Genomic DNA, 27,422 nt, shown 5'->3' on the forward strand with positions numbered 1-27,422 from the left:
GTAAAATTATGAACCTAAGTTGCGACAACTTTTGTCGACTTTTGTTTCATAACTCGTTTGACTTCAAGACTTATGATACGGATATTATATGATTAAAATACCTTAATAAATGACCTCTTGAGTGTATTAAGCACCGCTAGATTACCTGAAAATACGAGTTACAACATCCTTGATTCGTTTAACTTCTAATACTGGTTAATCACCCTTATACACTCTTGTATCACTTAAGACCAATAAGATTGACTTCTTATCATCTCAAAGATAATTCCTTCTTGGATTTATGTTAACTAATATATGGCATGAACTAACACATGTGGATATGGGTTGTAACACCCTCCCCCCTTAGGAACATTCGTCCTCGAATGTAAGGGTTTATGGGGAGTTTAAATCATCATGGATTCCAATGGAAATTTCCGATCAATTTTCCCCTATAAAATGGTCACTAGCAAAACTTGCAAGTAATTAAGCCCAACATATGGCTTCACAAGGCTACACAAAGCATTATGCGTATTTACATTATCTACATATCACCATTTTGTATTAAGGAGGAGTATTCTCAAATTATTGCTTACCTCATAGAGCCGTTTCTTCTTCCAATGTATCCTGTCTTCCACCAGCATCCTTGTTATCTTCATTCTGGAATAAGTAAGGGTATTTAGACTTCATCTCCTCTTCTGCTTCCCATGTCATTTCTTCCATATTTTTGTTCCTCCACAATACTTTGACGGAAGCTACATCTTTTGTTCTCAGCTTGCGGACTTGCCGATCTAATATCGCCACTGGCACTTCTTCATATGATAGGTCCTCTGTAACTTGTACATCTTTGATAGGGACGACTCGAGAAGGGTCTCCAATACATTTTCTCAACATAGATACATGGAATACCGGGTGGACAAATTCCAATTCGGATGGCAATTCTAACTCATAAGCAACCTGTCCAATCCGTCGAAGAATTTTATACGGCCCGATATACCTTGGACTCAGCTTACCTTTCTTCCCAAAATGCATAATACCCTTCATTGGTGAGATCCTCAGGAAAACCCAATCACCAACCTCAAACTCTAGATCACGACGTCGGACATCAGAATAAGATTTTTGCCTGCTTTGTGCCGTCCTCAATCGCTCCTGTATCACTTTCACCTTCTCAATAGCTTGGTGAATCAAATCTGGCCCATATAATTCTGTTTCACCGACTTCGAACCATCCAACTGGTGATCTACATCTCCTCCCGTATAGTGCCTCGTATGGGGCCATTTTAATACTGGAATGGTAGCTATTGTTATAGGCGAATTCTATGAGTGGAAGATGATCATCCCAATTCCCCTTAAAATCTAGAACACATGCTCGTAGCATATCTTCCAGTGTCTGAATGGTACGTTCAGCTTGTCCGTCAGTCTGCGGATGAAATGCAGTGCTGAGATTTACTTGTGTGCCTAAACCCTTCTGGAAAGACCTCCAAAAGTTAGCCGTAAATTGAGCTCCTCGGTCTGATATAATAGATATGGGCACACCATGAAGCCTAACAATCTCCTTGATATACAACTTTGCATAATCTTCAGCCGTGTAAGTTGTCTTCACTGGCAGAAAATGGGCACATTTTGTAAGTCGATCAATTATCACCCAGATGGAGTCAAACTTATGATAAGAGCGAGGTAATCCAATAATGAAGTCCATATTAATCACCTCCCACTTCCAGGTCGGAATCTCTATATTTTGAAGCAATCCACCGGGTTTCTGATGTTCTATCTTTACTTGTTGACAATTGGGACACTGGGCTACAAATTCTGCAATAGACTTCTTCATATTATCCCACCAATACTGCTCCTTGACATCATGATACATCTTTGTCGAGCCGGGATGGATGGAATATCGGGATTGATGAATCTCATTCATAATCTTCTCTCGCAACCCTGCCACATTAGGCACACACAATCGGCTCTGGTATCTCAGTGCCCCGTCTTTTCCGATCCCAAAAGCCATACTTTTACACTGTTGAATGCTTTCTCTTAATCGTACTAAGATAGGATCTTCATATTGTCGTGCTTTTACCTCGGCTACCAAAGATGATTCTGATGTATTCTGTACAGTAACACCTCCGTCATCAGAGTCTAACAATCTGATTCTCATATTGGCTAGCTGATGAAGCTCTTTAATCAACCCCCATCTACCTGCCTCAATATGTACTAAGCTTCCCATTGATTTACGGCTGAGAGCGTCTGCCACAACATTGGCTTTACCGGGATGATACAATATCTCGACGTCGTAGTCTTTCAATAATTCAAGCCACCTACGCTGCCTCAAATTCAACTCTTTCTGCTTGAAGATGTATTGTAAACTCTTGTGATCTGTGTAGATGTCAACATGGACGCCGTATAAGTAGTGCCGCCATATCTTCAAAGCATATATTACTGCAGCCAATTCCAAATCATGGGTTGGATAATTCTTTTCATGTTTCTTCAATTGTCTTGATGCATAAGCAATCACATTCCCACGCTGCATCAATACGCACCCCAAACCTATACCTGAGGCATCACAATATACCACATAACCTTCTGTTCCTTCAGGAAGAGTGAGCACTGGTGCAGATGTCAATCGATTCTTCAGCTCCTGAAAACTACGTTCACAAGTGTCAGACCACTGGAATTTGGTAGCTTTTTGTGTTAACTTAGTCAATGGTGATGATATAGAGGAAAATCCTTCTACAAACCGCCTATAATATCCTGCTAGCCCTAGGAAGCTGCGGACTTCTGATGGTGTTGTAGGTCTCGGCCAATTCTTTACTGCATCGATCTTCTGAGTGTCGACACTAATACCCTCATCAGATATCACATGGCCAAGGAATGCTACTGAGTTCAGCCAGAATTCACATTTGGAGAGCTTAGCATATAACTTACGATCCTGAAGCGTCTGTAATACTATCCGCAAGTGGCCCGCATGTTCCGCCTCCGAACGAGAATACACTAGAATGTCATCAATGAATACAATCACGAACACATCAAGATAGGGCCTGAATATAGTATTCATGAGATCCATAAAAGCTGCTGGGGCATTTGTTAGCCCGAACGACATCACCAAGAACTCAAAGTGCCCATATCTTGTCCGGAAGGCCGTCTTTGGAATATCCTTCTCCCTAACCCTCACCTGATGATACCCTGAACGTAAATCAATCTTAGAGAAATACTTGGCACCCTGGAGTTGGTCAAACAGGTCATCAATTCTTGGAAGTGGATACTTGTTCTTTATAGTAGACTTATTCAACTGTCGATAGTCGATACACATCCGTAACGACCCGTCTTTCTTCCGCACGAATAGGACTGGTGCACCCCAAGGTGAAGTGCTAGGCCTAATAAAGCCCTTATCCAGCAAGTCCTTCAACTGCACCTTCAACTCTCGCAACTCTGCCGGGGCCATTCTGTATGGAGGAATAGAGATCGGTTGAGTGTCAGGCAACACATCAATGCTAAACTCAATCTCCCTTTCAGGAGGAAGGCCTGGGAGTTCATCTGGGAAAACATCTGGGAATTCGTTGACCACAGGGATTGATTGTAAAGTAGGCGGTTTCGCCTCCGCATCCCTAACGCGAACGAGATGATAAATGTAACCTTTTGAGATCATTTTCCTTGCCTTAAGATAGGAAATAAACCTACCTTTCGGTGTAGCAATGTTCCCTTTCCATTCAATGACGGGTTCACCCGGAAATTGGAACCTAACCATCTTCGTACGACAGTCAACATTTGCATAGCATGAGGCCAACCAGTCCATTCCCATTATCACATCAAAATCAACCATTTCTAACTCAAATAAATTTGCCGAGGTTTGACGACTACAAATCATCACAGTGCAACCTCTATATACCCTTCTAGCAATCACAGAATCTCCTATCGGAGTAGATACCGCGAGGGGTTTACTTATCAATTCAGGTTCAATGCCAAACTTATTAGCCACAAAGGGTGTAACATATGATAATGTAGATCCCGGATCAATCAGCGCATATACATCATAAGAAAACATAGATATAATACCTGTAACAACATCTGGAGACGACTCGAGATCCTGTCGACCTACTAGAGCATAGGTTCGATTTTGAGCACCACTCGAACTCGGCACTGCACCTCTACCCCTACCACGACCTGTCGACTGCTGAAAACCCCGTGCTGGAGGTCGAACTGATGAGGAAGAACCAGACACAGATCCAGTCGGCTGAGCCATACCATCACCTCCTCTATTAGGACAATCCCGCATCATATGGCCAGGCTGCCCGCACGAATAGCATGCATCAGAACCTCGACGACACAGTCCAAAGTGGGCCTTGCCGCACTGATCACAATGTGGTGTTGGGGGTCTCATCTGACTAGTATCCCTGTGATGTTGCGAGCCAGATGCCCGCGAACTCTGACCTGGACCAGAATAGGATCGATCATATCGAGGCCTCTGAAACTGTGGAGGAGCACTAGCTACAGGTGGCGCCGAACTCCTCGAAAACTGTGGCCTGATGCGGCCTCTGAAGTCATCAGAATACCCTGCAAATCTCGCCCTCTTATGCTGGCCTCTATCCTGCTCCCTAACTGCCCTCTGCTGGCGCTTACGATCCTCTAGGGTCTGGGCATAAGCTTGAATACGGGAAATATCCATGCCCTCCACCAAGGAGGCTGTCGTACACTCATTTATCAGATGTGGTCCCAACCCATTCACGAACATATGCACCCTATCACTCATCTCGGCCACCATATGGGGAGCATACCTTGCCAAAGAATCAAACTGCATACTGTACTCTCGCACACTCATATTACCTTGTCTAAGGTTCAAGAACTTATCAGCTCTAGCTCGTCGTATCTCAACTGGCAAGTAGTGACGAAGAAAGGCCTCAGAAAATTCCTTCCACACAGCTGGAGGAGGGTTCGGACCCCTGGATCTCTCCCAACTATCATACCAGAGAACCGCTAAATCCCGTAGCCGATAAGAAGCCAACTCTACTGCCTCTGTATCACTAACATGCATAACCCGAAGTGTACGATGAACCTGGTCAATAAAAGTCTGTGGGTCCTCCTTGGGGTCTGATCCGGTAAACACTGGAGGGTCTAAATTAATAAAATCACGAACTCTTGTACTAACTGGTTTCTCAGCAGCACCTGTATTCTGCCTCTGAGCCTGAGCAGCTACCAAGCTAGTCAATAACTGCAAAGCACTCCGCATATCCTGGTCTGGAGTGCCAGACGGAGGAACTGGAGGCGCTGTGTGCCTTCTAATATCCTCTGGAGGAGATGGAGTAGATGAGGTATGAGAGGGCATCTCACTTTGAGCCTCACTTTGTCCTGCTCTGACTTGGGGCACCTGACTGGTACCCTCACCCGCTGTTGTATCAAGCCGTCTACTAATCGTTTGCTTCCTAGTCGAAGGCATCACTGAAAAAAACAAGGTGAATATTAGAGACGAACACTTACGACTCAACTCTACGCACGATCTAGATTCAGGAAGAAGGTAACAACCCTAGATGTCATGTAGCCTCCTGATTATAAATGTGGCGCGCTACACATCCATAATCAAGACTCTACTAGACACGGCTCATAGACAACCCCTAGGACAGACTTGCTCTGATACCAAGTTTGTCACGACCCAAACTGAAGGGCCATGACTAGCACCCGACCACACTTGCCGAGCACCAACGCACATTTCATCTAACCTTCATTATTATCTTTTAGGGCTGACGAGATCAATATAAATGGTAGACCTAGATCATGGACAACCAGCAATAAAATATGACGGCATGAACATACATAGCAGGGGATGACCAGACAATCAAGAAACTACATATAAGGTATGAGCTACCACGCTACTATGAAAGACTATACAACAAAAACTAGCCGACAAGGCATACCAAACTATACATGAGCCGACACCTGTCTATGAGCCTCTAAAAGAACATAAGTGTTGCAACATAGCCGGAACAGGGCCCCGACATACCCATAATGTCTATAACAAAAATTGCATACCAAGACCAAGGCAAGTCCGGAGAAGGGATCTCGCCAATCACCGCTGAACTGGACAGTCTACTGTGGTGGGGGAGCTGCACCTGCCTGTCTATCAGGACCTGCAGCACGACATGCAGCGTCCACAAATAAAAGGACGTCAGTACGAATAAAGTACTGAGTATGTAAGGCAAGGAACCATAAATACGATCAGTAATGTAAGCAAGGATAGAGAATATACAACCTGTAACATCTTAGTACCTCTGAGGGCTACTTACATGAAATGCATGATACATATGTATAAATACATAAACCTTTAAAGCATTCGCCTCTGTGGGCATCATCATCATCATATCGTACCCGGCCATAATAGGCTCGGTAGAATCGTACCCGGCCACGTGGAGCTCGGTAAAACCCAACTGATCAGTGGTTGCACAATAGGTGCCGTACCCGGCCAACTATAGCGTGGCTCGGTAGAGTAAAATAGATACATATATATAATGCATGCTCGACTCATGGAATCACATTCTAAACCTTTCGGAGTGACGTAAGGTCGGTATCCTCTGTACACGTTATTAGGACTAACTCTTCACTATGAACCTTATAAGAATCAGGAAGTACCAACAACATTGATAACATAAGAATAAGAGAAGCAACATTAACATCAATCGTTCCATAAGAGGGAAAACAATGTAAGTACTGCTAGCTTCTAAGAGTAGAGTATCTTGGAAGCTCGTTCATTACATTATGTACAATCGGAGTCGTGCAAAAGAAGGAAAGGGATAGCCTCACATACCTTGTATATACTGCCCCAATCTCAAGCTATGCAATTGTCAAAACTCCTTAGTCTACAATAAGAGAAACGATACTATCGTTATCATTTAAGCGTCATAACTATTATGTATCGACCACAACCTATTTTACGATGAAACAGACAGCACCTCCCCTATATATATGACCTCACACCATTAAAATCAATCACCAAACAGCCCAAACAACATCAATAATAAACATATTGAGCCTCCCAAAATAGTCCACACACAGCCTAATCACTCCATACATACGACGACCACCGTAGTCGTGTCAAACAACCTGGAAATGTTACGAATAACTATCAGCCCATAACCCTACATATATATGGTGTTTCTCCACACCCTTCCTCCTCCAAAACTCCACAAGATAGTAGTAAAATACGCAGCCCAACAACAACGCAAAACAGTCCACAAAACAATAACATTACTTCCAAGCCTTTCGATATATATTTCACAAGTTCTAGCTTCAATGGCTTAGCTGCAACTTGGATAATCTTAAATACATATAGAGTAAGAGGTTCCTTACCTTTATACAGAAATAACAACTCCAATTTGACCTTAAATTTCCATGAAATATCCCTCCAATGCTGCCACAACAACAAAAAAGCGAAACTAGCGATCAATTAGTGTTTTTCGGCACTAGAATCACTTTAGAAGGCTTGAAATCACCTAGGATTGATATTAAGAACATGAGGGAGTATTTACAGAACATAAACCCTTTAAAACAACCTCCCACACGAGCTGGAACGACACAAAAATGAGCAACAACAAGAAGAACAAGAGACTTACTAGCGCCACGGAATTCCCGACACTTGATTTGTGTTGTTTGCCCTTTTTTGGGTCTTGAATCTTGAGAGAACCTTGAGAGGATGTTCCTAGGGTTCTAAGGTCTGAAAATAGTGAAAAGAAATGACTTAAAACGGGTTGGAGTCATCCTATATAGGTCCAAATATCTTAAACCGACTTAGTGGGCCCCATAGAGAGGTGCTTGGCGCAGTCTCGCGAAAACGCGAATATCTCTCTACTCCGAGATCGTATCGATGAACGGTTTAATGCGTTGGAAACTAGACTCCTATATATTTAATTTGGTTGGTATATCACCCCGTAATTCCTTGTAAATTATGAGAAAAGATTAGAAACATTTGACCCAATGTTTAAGTAAAATTATGAACCTAAGTTGCGACAACTTTTGTCGACTTTTGTTTCATAACTCGTTTGACTTCAAGACTTATGATACGGATATTATATGATTAAAATACCTTAATAAATGACCTCTTGAGTGTATTAAGCACCGCTAGATTACCTGAAAATACGAGTTACAACATCCTTGATTCGTTTAACTTCTAATACTGGTTAATCACCCTTATACACTCTTGTATCACTTAAGACCAATAGGATTGACTTCTTATCATCTAAAAGATAATTCCTTCTTGGATTTATGTTAACTAATATATGGCATGAACTAACACATGTGGATATGGGTTGTAACACCCTCCCCCCCTTAGGAACATTCGTCCTCGAATGTAAGGGTTTATGGGGAGTTTAAATCATCGTGGATTCCAATGGAAATTTCCGATCAATTTTCCCCTATAAAATGGTCACTAGCAAAACTTGCAAGTAATTAAGCCCAACATATGGCTTCACAAGGCTACCAACCCGCTCCAATGCGGTGAGTAACATCCTCATCAATCTCCCCGTTGCCTTGGATTATAGACCCAAGATACTTTAAAATATCTCTTGTGGGAATTACTTGAGTATCAATATTTACTTACACTTATTCTTCATGCCTCTCATCACTGAACTTGCACTCCAAGTATTTAGTTTTCGACCTACTCAACTTAAAACCTTTGGACTCCAGCGTCTGTCTCCAAACTTCCAACCTATCGTTAACATCACCTCGCGTCTCGTCAATGAGAACTATGTCATTGGAGAATAACATACACCATGGCACCCTCCCTTGTATGTGTCGTGTTAGCACATCCAACGCTAGGGCAAACAAAAACGGGCTAAGGGTTGATCCCTGATGCAACCCCATCTGTACAGGGAAACACTCTGAATCTCCTCCCGCAGTCCTCACCCGACTATTAGCACCTTCGTACATGTCCTTAATCACCCTAATGTATGCCAGCACGACTCCGCTGAGCTCCAAACTTTTGTCAGACCATTCAGACCATTTTTTCAATTGTTACTATCCACATGTTCTATTGCTATGTCTTTCTCGCTTAATTAACTCAGCTCATCTAGTTGCTCTGAATAATTTTTCTCAATACGAGCCATTAACTTAAAAAAAACTTGGTTAAAAATATTAAGCAATTAATATAAGGTGAATTTTAATCGAAAAGTAATGTAGCATTACATTCCTCTCACTAAACCATGTGTGCTTTAATGGTAAACGAGGGGCTGTGGAAGAAGTATGTGCAACGACCTAACCGGTTGTTTTGAGTTCTAGCACTTTGTCCCTTAATTTGAGACTCCCCATAAGTTCACTTGATGTTTTATGACTTGTGAGTATGAATGATTTTGATTGCAAAGGGTTCAAAAAGGATTTAATATATTATCTTAATATTTTGAAGGTTAAAAGGTTAAAATAGCAACATTACCTCTCGATTTGGTGCATGTGCTTAGATTCATGGTTTGAAACTTCTAACAAATTTATATGATGTATTTGGACTTATATGCATGTTCAAATATAACCCGAGAAAATCAGTAGCATTTCAGTGCGTGAAAATTGAAACTTTAAGACTTTTAAGTTGATTTTGAGTTGTCAATTTAATTTATAGCATTTCGCTTTGTGTTTCAGGCTTTTGGGTAAGTCTATATAGGGTATTTTTTGATGAGTTTCAGGGTGCTTGGAGAAGGTTTTAAAGGTAAAACACAGCAATTTCAGTCATACTCTACAAAAAATTTCAGTACTTGTATATATTGCCTTTATTTTTATTTAGAGATTATTTCACCAATTAGGAAGCTAGAGAGCTCGGATTACAATAATTTTTAAAGGAAATTATATCTACTTTAATGTGGTAAGTAAGTCACATTTCATCCAAATATATATCTGATTTTGTGTTAGAATCAAGGATTTCAAATAGAAAAGAGGGAATTCCTAATCATAACTTAAGAAAGTAAATTTTGAGGTTTTATACATAGTTTTAGACTCAAATTTGAAAAAATAATTACATATTTGGAATCGGTAGGTTATGGATCATTGAAATTCAACTCCCTTTCGGGGTTTGACCATGTGGGTCTAGGATTGACTTTTGTTGACTTTGACTTAGGCCTATCCTTTGCTTATGAAATTGAGTCCTATGACTTGGATTGAATTCGTGGAGTATTGTTTGGTATAATCGAGCTCGTCTAATGAATTTGGATCAAGAAAATCAGATTTTGAAGAATAGAACAAGATTGAGATAGAGGTAAGTATCTTGCTTAACCTTGACTTAGAATTTTTCCTACAATGAGAATGTTTCTACGTGCTACGTGTTTGGTGATAACGTATATGCGAGGTAACTAGCGTATATATGAATGCAAAAGTTTGTCCATGCTTAGAGTAGTTTGTAAGGCCTTCTTATGCCTTGCTTAATACATATTTTACAAGTTGCATGTTTTATCTATTCTATGACTACTTTGAGCATTTCGTTCATGCTAGTATAATGTTATAGATATTATTTATAACTAGTTTTACATTATCATATTCATGTAGTTGTTTTTACATAATATAATTGTTTAGTCATGTATTATTTCTTATATGCATCTTCTTCGAATATAAATACTTATTCTCATTACTTATTTGAGAGTATTGTCACGACCCGAAATCCCAATCAAGAGACCGCGATGGTGCCTAACATGTACTTGCTAGGCAAGCCAACGCTAGATAGTTTAATTAACACATTTTAACAATTTATAATAGCATAATGAAAAGTAATGGTTGATAAATTCGAAGATATATGAGATAATTACATAATCAATGCAGTCTAAACTACTCCCAGAAATTCGGAGTCACAAGTACATAAGTGGCTAGAATAGTACAAATAAGGTCTGAAATGAAATACAACTATCTGAAACTAGATAAACAGTAAAACATGCTAGAAGGGGACTTTAGGGACTCTGAACACCGAGCAGCTCTACCTCAAATCTCCAGTAGAAGTCAGATCTGAGTAGTAACCTCTACTGTAATGACCTAATTGGTTGTTTTGAGCATTTACACTTCATTTGGTAGTTTGAGGGCGTGGGTAGCTCCATATGATATATTATGACTTGTGTGAATCGTCAATTTTGATTTTCAGGTTATTCGGAATCGATTTGGAAGAATAAATTTTATTGTTGAGGCTTTAAGTTGGAAGAGTTGACCAAAATTGAATTTTTAGCATTTGACCTTGGATTAGAGTTTTGATGGTCTCATTAGATTCGGATGGTGATTTTGGACTCGTACATATACCCGGATTTACATTGGGATATTTCTAGAAGGATTCGGCACTGATTGGCAAAAGTTAGAAATTTGAAGGTTTAGAAAGTTCATAAGTTTGACCGAGAATTGACTTTAAGGATATCAGATTCGAATTTTGGTTAAGGGAATTGGAATAGCTTCATCATTTCATTTGGGACTTGTGCGCAAAATTTGAGTTTATTTTGAGTTGATTTGATATGTTTCGGCACGAGTTTTGGAAGTTGAAAGTTCATTATATTTGATTTGAGGTGCAATTCGTTGTTTCGATGTTGTTATGCGTGATTTGAGCCCTTGAGTAGGTTCGTGTTATGTTATGGGACTTGTTGGTATGTTCGGACGGGGTCCCGAGAGGCTCGGGTGAGTTTCAAATAGATTTGGGTTGTGTTGCGCTCGTTTTTTTTTTATATATTTCGACGTCGTTTCTTCAAGTATAAATGGTACCACATTAAGTAAATGAGCTCTAATTTCTGTTTTCATTGAAGCAATAGATCCGTATCGTAGTTACAGAGCCACAACAAAAAGAATCGTCGAATTTGAACATCGTATGAGGAGTTTATGGTCATTTTACTAAGAATTGAGTTTCAAAATTTTTCAGATTAATTACGAAATTTTCACTAACTTCGTATTTAAGAATCTGCACTATTTTCAAATATTGAAACCAACATATCTCCTTCATTATAAATTCAAATGGAGTGATTCAAAAGTCTAACTTGACTAAAATTTTACAAGGAATGCATTAGAGGCGTCAAAAGTGAGTTTCAGGATGTTTGTCACATGAAACGAGGTAAAACAGCTGGGCAAAAATATTTAATATCAATGGTTTGTTCATTTAGTCATATTTTGAGTTAGGGGGCTTAGTTTTGGGCAATTGTTGAGGTGATTTTCTCCATATAAATTGGGGTAAGTGTTCTCCACTCGATTTTGATTATATTTCGTGAATCTATCTTCGTTTTTGGTAATTGGATTGTGAATTATACCACTTGGGCTGAAGGAGCCCCTCCAAAGTCCGTACACCCCCCTAGTGAGTATAGGTACCTACTGAGTGTGAGCGTCGAGCGCGAATGCCGAGTGATTAGGAGAATTGAGTGACTGTGAGGACTGAGTGGCTGTGAGAACTGAGTAACTGTGAGGATTGAGTGATTGGGAGGACTAAGTGCATTTATACACCTATAGTATGCATATGGTTTTACCACTACATTGTATTACAATTGGCATGCGTACATTGACATGTAGGCATAGAGATGTACTTTTCTCATGCCACTTGATAATGAAACATCTTACCGATTGTTGGAAGTTTTTAGGAAAAATTACAGTTTTCAAACTTACTCATATTTTTGGTGTTTTCGGTGAAAGATTTGGGATTTATTGTTATACTTGAAAAGCATGCCTATTTTTCGTAACTGTGAATGAGCTGAGCATCATATTTCTGAGTAAGCCATGTACCTTTTTATTATATTGTTATGAACCATTACTGGTTATTGGAGTTGCACTCTGACCCTTATTCCAGCTCGTCACTACTTTCCACCTAAGGTTAGGTTTGTTACTTATTGAGTACATGGGGTCAGTTGTACTGTACTACACTTCTGCGCCTTGCGTGCATATTGGATTCTAATGTTGCTATGCATGATGGGAGCTAGCATTGAAGACGTATCTGTATTGTTATAGTTGCCTCTTATTCATGGTAGCTCTAGACTTATGAAAAATATGTTTATATATAATTCGAACAGATGATATATTTATTTTACACTAGCTTTGTAAACTCTAAATCTTAGAAGCTCATGACTTGTACTACCAGTCCTTGAGAATTCTTTGTATAATAGCTCAGTTGTATTATCATATTTTTCTCTATATAAATATCATTTGAACTGGTTTATTGTTAACAGGCTTACCTAGCGGGTTGGGTTAAGTGCCATCACGACTAGTTGGATTTTGGGTCGTGACAGCTACACGCCGCTAGGACCAACGCCAGGATCTGCACAAGATGTGCGGGAGTGTAGTATGGGTACATCAAAGTTGGAGGGGGGAGGGGAGGGGAGGGGGAGTGAGGATTAAATGGCTATTTTAGAAAGCCCAAACGGTTATTTTTGTAGGCCAACGATCATTTTTTAAATGTTGCAACGGCTAAAAAAGTAGCCGTTGGGCCCGTTTGAGCCCGTTTAGGACCGATTGAACCGGCCCACTTAGGCCTCAAGCCCCCTGGTCCTGGGCTTAAATGGGTAGGCCCGTTTAGTCCCACTACCTATATGGGCTCGCGGGCCTGGGTCGAGCCCGAGCCTAACCGGCCCACTTTCCACCCTTAGTTTCAGCCATCTATTCAACGTGTTGTCTTCTTTCTTTTTCTTTTATTTCTTTTATGGATCTCACAAATTTCCCCCTTAATTTTGATTTTTCTTCTTAATTCCATGACTCGATCTCAATCTCTGAAAATCTTCAAACTTGAGGGGCTTTGTAAAAATATCCGCAATTTGATCATGAGATTTCACATACTTGAGCTCAACTTCCTTCTTGGCAATGCATTCCCTGATGAAGTGATACTTTGTATCTATATGCTTGCTTCGATCATGATACACTGGATTCTTGCAAGTGCCTCTGCAAATTTGTTGTCAATACAAATCTCCGTAGCTTCAATTCATGGCAAATTGAGCTCCTTCAATAATATTCTCAGCCAAATAGCATGACAGGTACATAACATTGCTGCTACATATTTGTCTTCACAGTTCGAGAGAGTAACAATGGACTGTTTCTTTGAACTCCAAGAAATAACAGAATCACCCAAGAAAAACACAAAACTAGTTGTGCTTTTTCTATCATCAATATCTTCCGCATAATCACTATCATAAAATCCCATAAAGTTGAAGTCATTAGAAGAAGAATAAAATAACCCAAAGTCGATCGTACCTTTTAGGTAACGAAGAATTCTTCTAGTGACCTTCAAGTGAGTGGAGGTAGGAGCTTCCATGAAGTGACTTACTACTCCAACTGTAAAGAGTATATCTAGCCTGGTACAAGTCAAGTACCTCAAACTTCCCACAAGACTTTTGAAAAATTTGGAATTCACTTTTTCTCCTTCATCAAACTTGGTTAATTTTGTCCCACTCTCCATCAGTGTGTTCATGGGGTTGCAATCGAGTATGTTGAACTTCTTCAAGATCTCTTTTGTATAGCTTTCTTGAGAGATGAAAATTCCATTCTCCATCTGCTTCACTTCTAGGCCCAAGTAGTATGACATGAGCCCTACATCTGTCATCTCGAACTCATGGAACATATCTTTCTTAAAAGCTTCAAACAAACTTGGGTTATTACCCGTGAAAATAAGATCATCAACATAAAGACAAACAAGCAAGATATCTCCATTAATATGAACTTTAAGATAAAGAGCATATTCATGGAGGTAACGAGTAAACCCATTGTCTTGAAAATACTTGTCGATGCAACTATTCCATGCTCGTGGGTCTTGCTTTAATCCATATAAAGCTTTCTTCAACCTCAACACTTTAAGATAGCTTCTTCTTACTACAAAGCCCAATGGTTGTTCAGCATAGACTTCTTCTTCAAGATAGCTATTCAAGAAGGCTGACTTGACATCTAATTGATGGATCTCCACTTTATTTGTGCCGCCAAAGAGATCACCAAACAAATCGTCTCCATACGGGCAATAGGTGCATAGACTTCTTCATAGTCAATGCCTTTCCTTTCCTTGTAGCCATTAGCCACAAGCTGTGCCTTGTATCTCTTCACATCTCCATCGGTATTCTTCTTTGTCTTGTATACCCATTTTACTCAAATTTCTCGATGACACTTGGGAAGAGTTGTTAACTCCCAAGTGTTGTTCTTCTCTATTGACTCGATCTCTTCCTCCATGGCTTGTTTCCCCCTTTTCTCTGTAACACCTTCATCAAAGTTCATTGGTTCACTGTCACCAAAGAGACAATATAAAAAATTAAAATTAGTAACTTCTTCTATGCCATCATAGAGCTCTTGAATACTCCTCGTCTTTTGCGGTTGTTCATTTGAACTTTGTTGAGAAGAAGGAGATGCAACATTGGTTAGAGAAGAAGGTGGAGTTATATCCTGCACAGGTTCCACAGTCTATGGTTCTTCTTCATCACCAAAGTATGGAAGAAAATCATATGAAGTTTCTTCTTGAGCTTCCCATTCCATGCCAATTCTTCATCAAATTCAACATCACGAGTCACCACCACCTTGCTGATGCTTGGGTAGTATAACTTGTAGCCTTTTGAACTCTTATCATAGCCACAAATACAGGCTTGACACTTCGATCGTCAAGCTTCGCTCTCCCTTACTGTGGCACAAGAGCATATGCTATACTCCCAAAGATTCTCAAGAGTTTGACACTTGGCTTTCTTCCAATCCATGATTTTTGAGGAATTTGATCTCTAACATTTCTTGTTGGAGACCTGTTGTTCAAATAAACTGCACAAGAAACAGCTTCGGCCCAAAATTACTTGGGCATACTTTTAGCTTTCAACATACATCTAGCCATATTAAGAATCGTTCGATTCTTTCTTTGTACAATTTCATTTTGTTGGGGTGAATAAGGTACCGTTAGAGGACGACAAATTTTATGAGACTGACAAAAGTCATTAAATTCTTTTAATGTGAATTCGCCTCCTCTATCGGACCTTAAAGCTTTTATTTCAAAGCCACTTTCTTTTTCCACAAGTACTTCAAAAAATTTAAAAGCAACAAAAGCTTCAGATTTTTGGTTCAAGAAGTAGACCTAAGTCTTTCTACTAAAGTCATCAATGAAAAGCCGAAAGTATTTACTTTTACCAAATGAAGGTAGATTGATTGACCCACACATATAAGTGTGAACAAGTTGGAGTGGCATGGTTGATCTTGACATGGTCTCCTTTGGAAAACTCCTCCTTGCATGTTTTCCAAGAAGACAAGCTTCACACAATTGATTGGGATGGTTGATTGATGGTATTACATACACCATGTTATTTTATCCCATTTATTTGAGTGCTTCAAAATCCAAGTGCCCAAATCGCATGTGCCAACACCATGATTCATCTTGCACATTAGCCTTCAAACACTTGCATCAACTGTCTCAAGATTTAGAGAAAATAATCTATTCTTTGCCATATGCACTTTAGCAATTCAAATTCCACTTGAATCTCTAAGCCAAAGATGCATTTTTTTCATGTGGATATCATATTCCTTATCAAAAAGTTTGCCCAAACTCAAAATATTACCTTTTAATTTTGGCACATAATAAACATCTTGAATTAACTTATGGCTACCATTTTTAAAGAGATCAAAATCGTACCTATCCCATCGATTTGAATCTTTGAGGTATCTCTAAAGGACACATTACCTCTTACCATTTTATTGATCTCCACAAACTTCTCTTTGCATCCACACATATAATTGCTTGCTCCATTGTCCAAATACCACAAGCTACAATCATCCATGTCTTCTTTCTTGAGTGCCAACAACAACTTTGACTCATCTTCTTCTTTCTTGTCGTCAGCAAGGTTAGTTTTTTCTTCAATATTGCTACGATATTCCCAAGAGTAATGGTCAAATTTATGACAATTATAACACTAAATTGTTTTTCATACCTTTGTCCATTATTTTCTTGGTAGTGGTCACGTCCTATTCCTCCTCTTTGTCCGCGACCACGATCTCTGAATATTTGGTGGATTTTAACTTCATTGTTGAAGTTGTTACCATTACCTCTTCCTCTTTCATAACTATCACGGCCTCGTCTTCGTCCATTCTCTTGATAGCTTTTTTCACCTCCATAATCCTTAAAGGGTGCTTGAGTTTTAAGAAGTTGCTCCATTGGCACTTCTTGTCTCCTCTTGATCTTTTCTTCATAGGTCTGTAGAGAGTCCTCCAATTTCTCCACCATCATAGTCTAAATCTTTAGACTCCTCAATCGCACACATCACAAAATCAAATTTAGGTGTTAATGTGCGAAGGATCTTTTCTATCACACAGGCATCTTCTGTTTCCTCCCGTATCTTCTTAATTGATTTACAACAGCCTTCACTTTTGAACAGTAATCCGAAATACATTCGGATTCTTTTATTTTTAAAACTTCAAAATCAGCCCTTAAAGTTTGAAGTTTTACCTTCCTCACCTTGTCAACTCCTTGGAGAGAATTTTATAAAATCTCCCAAGCTTCCTTTGAGGTGGTAGCATAGGCCACTTTCTCAAACATGACATCATCCAGACATTGGTAGATGAGTGCAACGGATTATTGATCCTTCTTCCTTATCTTTGCCAAGACATCTTTTCATTTTGAGGTAAAGCTTCCTTATTATCGGATTTTGCATACTCTCTGTCTATGATATCCCACACATCTTGGGAGCTAAGAATGTCTTTCATACGTATCCTTTGTGAGACGGTGGTACTTAAAAGACAGCAGGCCATTATTCTCCATGACTCTAATACCACGTTGTTGGAAAAAGTATAATATCCCGCCCAAGAATAATATCCATGATAAATAACAATAACACAAGAGAGTAACAAAAACACCAAATCTTTTAACGGGGTAAAATACAATACCCGAGCTGAGCAATATTACCACTATAATGTTATAACTTAGTAGTGTCAAGAGACTACTACAATTTCGAAAGAAATAATGCTCTTTATTTTAAACACCTTACTACAATATTACATACACCACTATTTATTTCACAGACTACAATCTGTTGATTACTCTCTCTAACTCTCTCTGGCTTCTTTCGATTTTTGTGTGTTTGAAATGAAAAAATATGGCTTCTACTTATAACAAACCTCACCATCCAAACAGCCAATCAGATTTGGATTTTACAAAATTAGATTTGCATCTTTCTAAAATCGTATTAGTTTTTTGCAAAATCAGACTTGTCTTTGCAATTTGCAAATGCAAATTGCACAACTTGTTTCAGTCATCTATTCAACGTGTTGTCTTCTTTTTCTTTTTCTTTTATTTCTTTTATGGATCCCATAGATTTCAAAAGAGGGACCTCGTCAAGTCCTTGAGGGCCAGAATATTGACAAAAAACAAGTAACATCTTGCCCATCAAATACAAGTATTTACTTCTATAACTTGTTGACTGCCATTTATCAATCTAAAAGGGACCTCTCTTTTCCTAACAGTTGCGAGCTGAAAGCAGTAGAAATTAAATATCTCTTTTCATCTAGTGTAGCACCATGTTCTCCAAGCCATCTACGATTTGGTTCGCTTCCCTATGACAATGGGTAATTTGTACATTTGCGTGGCCAAAAATCTGTAATGTTATCTAATGATTATCTTAAGTTTCTTGTACAGTTGTAATCTGTAATTTGTATAGTTGCTTGTGCGTTTCTTCTTCCACACATCAACCACCATTGATGAGTCTGGTTGTATTTCATGATTTATGCAGCCTATTTGGATACATCAGTCTGCCCTAAATTTTGCAGCTAAAGTCACAGCTACATTACTAGTGATGCATTTGACTGGGAAGGAGAAAGCTACAATCAATTCCCAACGTTCATCCCTATAACTCCTCCTATCCTAGCTCCCCCTCTAGCCTCCATATAGCGATTTTCAATTAGTGTTCACCTTTAATTTCTCAACCTCTGGCGATATCCAAATAACTTGAATGCTCCTCTGCACTGGCTTCAGTTTTTCCAAACAACTTGAAAGTCATTCTCAAAGCTGCCTTAGCATTCCACATGATCTGATATTCTATATTTTTATACAAAAAAATCTTTTGTGTATCATATTTATAAGAGCATCTACGTTTCCAAATTTCTCAAATAATAAGAACAGGTATAATTTGTAAAACATACTTATGAAATCCCAAATTTGACTTCCTTGAGTAAGCTTAATATTTACACAAATCATTTGGGTAGATTGTTTGGACTTTATCATTTGGAATTAATTTTATAGCTTTAGTTGACTTCCTTGAGTATTGTTTTGTCACGATCAGAAATCTCAACTTTGGGGCCATGATGGCTCCTAACATCCATTTGCTAGGCAAGCCAATGTTAGTTAAAGAATTATATAATTTTAATAAATTAAAGGCAGAATATTAATAATCAACAACTTAACTGCTTCAAAAATACATATAATAAATCTATAAGGCTATACTAATCCCAAAAATTTGGAGACACAAAAACATGAGCGACTAGAATACTACAAACACAATCTGAAACAAAATACAACCGTCCGAAACAAAGTAACCAATAAATCTAGATAAGGATGGGGATTTCTGGGACTGTGAACACCATGCAACTCTACCTTAAGTCTCCAGATGTAGATATGATCTGAGCAAAATCTTCGCTAGACGATGATGGGACCAATACCAGAATCTACACAAGACATGCAGAAGTGTAGCATGAGTAAAACCGACCCCATGTACTCTATACGTGCCGAGTCTAACCTCGACGAAGTAGTGACGATACTATAACAAGATATTCACTATAAAGCTATTCGAATATAAATGAAATAATAGCAAAACAGAGAAAAACAAGTATTAACATGAAGACCGAAACAAAAAATACATAACACAGGGCCCCAGAATAACAACTATGCATAACTTCTCAATATAACACGGATATGAAACCAATATAAGAACAGTCAATATGTCTTCTCCGTTGCGGTGCGCAACCCGATCATTATATATATATATATATATATATATATATATATATATATATATATATGTGCATGCGATCCCAAGCAATAATACCAATATATGTTGTAGCGTGCAACCCGGTCCCAAATAATAATATTCATATCTGTTGCGGTATACAATCGTTCCCAAATAATAATACCAATATCTGTTATGGCGTGAAACCTGATCCCAAATATCCCAAATAATAATATCATGTATGTACGAAACTACATCCAATTATAGCGTATTTCATAATGAAGCGCAATAAGGGAATTAAACAGATAAAAATATAAAGCAGATAAAAATAGCTATCTAACAATATACAAATACATAAGGAAAGTAGAGGCAGTTAAATAATAAAGGCACGAGTACATGGAGATATAGAGCAAATTAGGGCATGTAATTAACAAATTGTGACGACCCGATAGGTCATTTTGAGTTCTAGCCCATATTTTCGTGTTCAGAGACCTCTATTAGCTCCATTTAATATTTCACAATTTGCGTGCGCAACCTGTATTTTTTTTCGGATTGATTTTATGTGAAAATTTGAAGGAAATATGATTTTTTACTTTAAAAATAACTTGAGTTAACTACGGTCAACATTAGGTGTAAGCTATCACGACCCTAATTTTCCTCCGTAGGATGTCATGACGACAACTAGTCTCTAAGATTAGGTAAGTCTACCAACATGCAAAAACATTAAATAAAAGTTTAGCATTTCAAAACTCCAACAATTTCATAAATAAAATCTCTAACTCAATACGTACACCACCCAAAACCTGGTAAGATATAAGTCACAAGCTCTAACTACAGTGCTGAACAATCCTATACATCACTGTCTATAAAAGTGAAATGAAATAAGGAAGAACATGATAGAAGGGGATTCCGAGGCCTGCAGACGTGAGTTAGTGTACCTTGAAGTCCCCAAATGCAACTTAGCGCACTAGTACTGGGACTGATAAGATGTACATGGATCTGCACAAAAACATATGCAGAAGCGTAGTATGAGTATACCACAATGGTATCCAATAATTGCCAAGTTTAACCTCGGTAGAGTAGTGACGAGGTCAGGCCAAGGCCCTACTGAAGATAATAAAACACAGACGAAATATATAATACTATAATGATAACGATAAAAGAAATGAAACAAATAAGGCAGTTACTGCAAGTTAACAACACATAATCAATATAGGTAATACAACACGGAAGATACAAGGATTTACACGTTAAGGAAGCAAACAACCAAGGCAATTATGGCAAATAAAGAAAGAATTAACAAGGGCCACTACCGAGGTACCACCTCGTAGTCCCAAATCATAAAAGTAAATCACAGTCTTTCCTTATATCACTGCGGGAGCCTTTACATTTAGTTTTGAAAATTATTTTTCCGAAATAGCACCCCGCATTTTTGTGACGACCTGGCCAGTCATCTTATGAGTTACCACTCTGTTTCCCCTATTTCTACTTCTTATTGCTTTTTCTATCGGTTCTATATGTGATCGAGTTGGTTGGGTCGAGTTTGGAAAGGATTTGGTAAGGTATGAGACACTTAGTCTCTTTTGAGGAAGCTTAAGTTGGAAAAGTCAACCAGATGTTGACTTATGTGTTTGAGGGCTCGGATGTAAATTCCGATGGTTTGGATAGCTTTGGGAGGTGATTTGGGAGTTAGGAGCATGATCGGAATGAGATTTGGAGGTCCGGAGTAGATTTAGGCTTGAATTGGCGAAATTTGGATTTTTGGCAATTTTCGGTTGATAGGTGAGATTTTGGTATAGGGGTTGAAATGGAATTCTGAGAGTTGCAGTAGTTTTGTTATGTCATTTGGGATGTGTGTGCGAAATTTCAGGTCACTCGTACGTGGTTTGTTTAGGTTTTTGATCAAAAACGTAATTTAGAAGATTTTGGAATTCTTAGGCTTGAATCCGATGCGAATTTGGTGTTTTGATGTTGTTTTGAGCGTTTTGAAGGTTGAAACAAGTTTGAATGATATTATGGGATATGTGGCATGTTTGGTTGAGGTCGCAGAGGCCTCGGGTGAGTTTCGGGTGGTCAATCGGACTATTTCATGTATTGGAAAAGTTGCAGATTTTTAGCTTCAACTGTTGCAGGTTTTTCTTCTTCTCGATCGCGTAGGGAGTCTCGCGATCGCATAGAGCTTTTGTAGGGACAGTCTAGGTTTTTCTTTGCAATCGCGAAGTTGGAGACGCGATCGCATAAGGCGGTGAGGTTATTGATTGCGGACGCGTGGAGAAGGTCGCGTTCGCGTAGGGTTAAGTGGACCAGGGGTTTGACCTTGAGTTTGTTCATCGCGAACGCGGTCCCATCTCTGCGATCGCGTAGGTGTAGGATGCCTAAGCATCGCATTTGCATGGGTGATGACGCGTTCGCGTAGGGTAAAAATTGGGTTCTGAGAATTTGTGCTTCGCGATCGCGAAGGAGGTCCCGTGATCGCGATGAAGGAATTTAAAGTGCTGGGCAGAATGTTTTAAAAGCTCATTTCCGGGATTTTGAGGCTACGTTCCTCCATTGTTGGGCGATTTTGAAGCTTTTTCAAGAGGATTGAAGAGGGATTCAAGGGGAAACACTTGGACGTAAGATTCATGGACTTAATACTCGATTCTATTGTGAAATTTACCTAATTAATCATGGAAATTAAGCCTAAAATTAATGAACTAGGGCCTGAAATTGGAGACCTAGAAATTGGGATTTGAGGGGTCGTATATGGATGGATTTTGATGCTTTTGGTATGAATGAACTCATAGAGTGATAAGGAATCCATTGATGTGATTTTTACCGGAATTGGAGACGTGGGCGCGGGGGTCGGGTTTTGGTAATTTCAGGGTTTATGTTGTAAATTGAATATTTTCGCTTGGGCTTCATTCCCTTAGCATATTTTGACGTCGTGGTTCTAATTTTTGGATAGATTCGACGTGAGTGGAGGCCGATTTGAGGGGAAAAGGCGTCGCGGAGTAGTATTTTTACCCAGTTTGTGGTAAGTAACCATTGTAAATCTGGAACTGAGGGTACAAACCCTAACATTTTGAAATGTTTTGATAAATGAGGTGACACACATGCTAGGTGACAGGCATCTAGGCGTGCACCGGTAGGTATTGTGACTTGGTCCGTCCCGTGGCGACTATTAAGCCGCATATTTGATTTGAAATCTTATGATATTCCGTATTTTAGAAATTTACACTGTATTATGGGCTGTATGCCATGTTTTGGGCCTTATGCCGAACTGTTGAGACCCTTAGGGGCATTTCTACTGTTTTTCCTCACTCTATTTGTTTTAAAAGCATATCCTCAGTCATGTTTTACCTGTTTATTGGCTAAAACTTGTTTTATCACTGTACTTCTTAAAATGTGAGAACTGTTCGGACTTGAGTTTCCTGATATCTATTGTTATGCCCGAGAGGCTGTGAGGTTAATGAGTGAGAGAGGTTGAAGACCTAATGGTGAGTATATATATATGGATCGGGCTTCACACCGCAATGATACATATATTGGATCGGGCTGTGCGCCGTAGCGATATGACGCTTGAGCTATAGGAGCCATTCCGAAGACTGTACACCCCCAGTGAGCGTAATCGATTATAAATCGGGTTGCACGCCGCATAGGTTACTATGACTAATATCATTATGAGATATTAATAAGCCTGAGTGCTGAGAGTGAGTACAGAGTGATGAGAGTTGAGTCACGAGTGACTGAGAGGTTGCCCGAGAGGCCATATTTTGAGTGATACCTTGCACGAGGGGCCCTTTTATGGTATTTTCCTTTATTTCACTCTTCTTTTAAAATAAGCCTCTGTTGAAAAATTTCTAAGTATATGATTTCAAGTATTCCGATTGAAACTAAAGTTTTTATGACGAAACTAGTTTAAAACTATGGAGTTTGATCTATTACCGTGTTGTTTTACTCCTTTACATGATTTACCTGCTCGTCACTGCTTTCAGACCTTATTTACTTTATTTACTTTATTTACTTACTGAGTTGGTGTATCACATTACTCCCTACACCTTGTGTGCAGATCCAGGTGCCCGAGCGGTCGAGTGAGAGCCCTCAACATTTTCAAAGGTTGCCGGAGATTGCAAAGTAGTTGCATGGCATCCGCAGCCCTCCTTTCCTCCTTCCTATCTTGTTCTTTTATGGATTTTTAGACTTATAATGTATTAGACAGTCGGTTGTGTATTTAGAGGCTCTAGACTCGTGACACCAGATGTTTGGGCTGTGTTGTGTTAATGTTTTATTGATTTCCGCACATTTTTAGCTGTTTTAAAAACTTCTTATGAAAATTTGTATTTACCCGTGTTAGAAAAATGGTTTTATAAAAAAGGGTTGTGATTAATGTTTGGGTTGGCTTGCCTAATAATGTGATAAGCGCCATCACGATCGGGTATTTGGGATCGTGACAGTTTTAGCCACCTTATCACACTACATGGCTTCTAGTAGTTCCCATACTAGCCAAAGGTATCAAGCCCACCTTATCTCACCGTATGTGTTTCAACACCCAGACCTTATACCACCGCATACGTATCAATAGTAACAACAACATGGTAGAAACCTCGTGAAAACACCAAAACAATTCTCTCAACAATAACAAGTGTGCCAAACATAACAACTCAATAAAATGGTATTTCACAACTTACACTTTGCCTCAATAGAAACCATAGCCTTTGCAACTCAATACCAAACTCAAAATCAAGATATTCCAAGGATAGCAAATTTTAAGTAAAAAATCTCACAGTTAATAATGAATACAGAATTTAATAAAGCAAGTAATTCAACTAAACATGCAGGACAAGTTGTAATTGATAGATAAGACAAGTAGACATGTGAAATTAGAGTAAACATAGTGACTATAACATGCTAAAGTAACTCAATTAAAGCATGAAAGAAAACTACATAGCTAGAACCGGAATCTCAACATTTAGCCTGTGTACATACTTGTCACCTTGCGTACACGGCCTCTACATATCATAATTATCACAATAATACCAAATCCTAAGGGGAATTTCCCCCACACAAGGTTAGACAAATTACTTACCTCGAACTACGCTAAAACAAGTTCATACTATAAATATAACTACAAGAAACCAATTTAAATAATGAAACTACGATTTTAACAAAGAATTGAAAATTTGCTCCAAAATGTCATCCCGAGCATGCGCCTCGAAACTCGACCAAAATTACAAAAACCAAACACCCATTTGATATGGAGTCCAACCATAAAAGAATTATTCAAATCCGACCTCATTTCGCTTTCCAAAACTCAAAAGTTTAGCCTAGGAAGTTTTATCACTTTCTCCAATTGTTTTCCCAACCCAAATCTCTAATTACATGATAAAATCAATGATAGATTAGTGAAATTTAATTAAAATAGAGTTAAAAACTCTTACCCCAACAATCCCTCTGAAAATCCCTCAAAATATCGCCTTAAATCGAGCTCTCTAATTCCGAATTGTGAAAAATGAAATAAACCCTTGATTTTAAACATAAGTTCTGCTGCCCAGTTATTTACACATCGCGATCACAAAATTTCCTTCGCGATCGCGAAGAACAAAATTTCCATCAGCTCAAAAACCTTATATGCGAATGCGGAAAACTTATTGTGAACGCGGTAAGAACTTTTTCAAAGCCACGCAATCGCGTGTACACCTTCGCGACCGCATATAGCAAATAATCCACTTGCCTAGGTGTAACAATCCGGCCGGTTTTTTTTGAGAGTTGTATCCTCGTTTCCCCATTTATTGCTGCTTTTGTATTGTACAATTGTTAGATGACTTACCAAATTGGTTGGTTCGGGTTCCGAGAGATTTCAGAGTGAATTGAGATACTTCGTCTCCTAATAGAAAGCTTAAATTGGAAAAGTCGACTGGATGTCAACTTATGTGTAAACAACATCAGATTTGAATTTGATGGTTCCCTTGGCTCTGTTAGGTGATTTTGGACTTAGGAGCATGTCCAGATTGTGATTTGGAGGTCCATAGTAGAACTAGGCTTGAATTGGCGAAAGTTGGAATTTTGAAAAGTTTGACCGAGGGTGGAATTTTTGATATCAGGGTCGGATTGAATTTCCGGAGGTTGGAGTAGGTTTATAGTGTCATTTATGATTCGTGTGCAATATTTGAGGTCAAACGGACGTGATTTGATAGGTTTCGACATCGTTTGTAGAATTTGGAAATTTCAAAGTTTATTAGGCTTTAATCCGTGTGTAATTCATGTTTTGGTGTTGTTTGAGGTGATTTGACGTGTTGACTAAGTTTGTATGATATTTTGGGACTTGATGGCATGTTTGGTTGAGGTCCCGAGGGCCTCGGGTAGATTTCGGATGGTTAACGGATCATTTTTGGAATTAGGTTGTTGGCGATAACTGCTGGTGTGTTCTTCTGGATTACTCTTATGCGTTCACGAGAGGAGTCCATCGTGAAGGGTGTTTGAGAGCTGGGAAGATTTTGTTCTTTGTGTTCGCGAAGAAGAAGATGTGAACGCAAATGTATGGTTGTGTGTGCATTGCGAACGCGAGAGAGGTGTCGCATTCACGAAGAGGAGTTAAGTCAGCTGGGGACCCCATGCCCTTGGTCTATGCGTTCACGGGGCAGGGGTTGCATTCGCGAAGAGTGGAGTGGGCAAAGCTTCACGTTCGCGAAGCTGAGGCTGCATTTGCAAAATGTTAACTTGAGAGGCAGGAAGATTGGCCTACACGAACGCGAGTGGAATGTCGCATTCACGATGAAGGAATGACTGGGCAGCAGTGTTAAATTTCAAAAAAATGAGGGTTTGAACCCATTTTTCATATTTTGAGCTAGAGACCACGGGTTTGGGCGATTCTTGAAGGGATTTTCAAGGAGTTGATTAGGGTAAGTGATTCATACTTGGTTTTAGCTAAATTCCTTGATTATGCCTTTAATTCCATCATCTAACTTGTGATTTGGGGTGGAAAATTAGGGAAAAAGAGGAAGAGTTCTTGAGATAGATTTTTTAGGTTTTGAATGGGATTTTGTTATCGGATTTGGGTAAATTTGTTATGGTTAGACTCGTGAGTCAATGTGTTATCGAGTTTTGTGACTTTTGTCGGATTTCAAGATCTGGGCACGGGAGCCCGGGTTTGAGCCGATTTCGGATTTTTGGCTATCATTTAGTACTTTTCTTGTAGAATTGATTCCTTTAGCCTATATTAATTGTATTGTACTGCTTGTGGCTAGATTGGGGATGTTTGTAGACCGATTTCAGAGGCAAAGGCATTTTGGAGTAGAATTTTGCCCAGATTGATGTAAGTAACACTTTCAAACTTAGTTCTGAGGGTTCGAAACCCCGAGTTATGTCTTATATGATTGGTAATAAGGTGACGCACATGCCAAGTGACGGGCTTGCGGGCGTGCACCGTGAGAATTGTGACCTGGTTGATTCCCTGGCAATGTATAGTGATTTTATCTTGTTGATATTTCTGTTTTCATCATGTGATAAAGTAATTGAGCTGTCAATCATGCTAGATATCATGTTTAGGCTTTATGCCGGTATTGTTGGGACCCATAGTTTCGTTTCTTACTATCATTTTAATGATTTTATTGATATTTCATACCCAGTC

The sequence above is a fragment of the Nicotiana sylvestris genome, chromosome 8 (genome assembly GCF_000393655.2).
Source record: "Nicotiana sylvestris chromosome 8, ASM39365v2, whole genome shotgun sequence".
In the NCBI taxonomy this organism is placed as follows: Eukaryota; Viridiplantae; Streptophyta; class Magnoliopsida; order Solanales; family Solanaceae; genus Nicotiana; species Nicotiana sylvestris.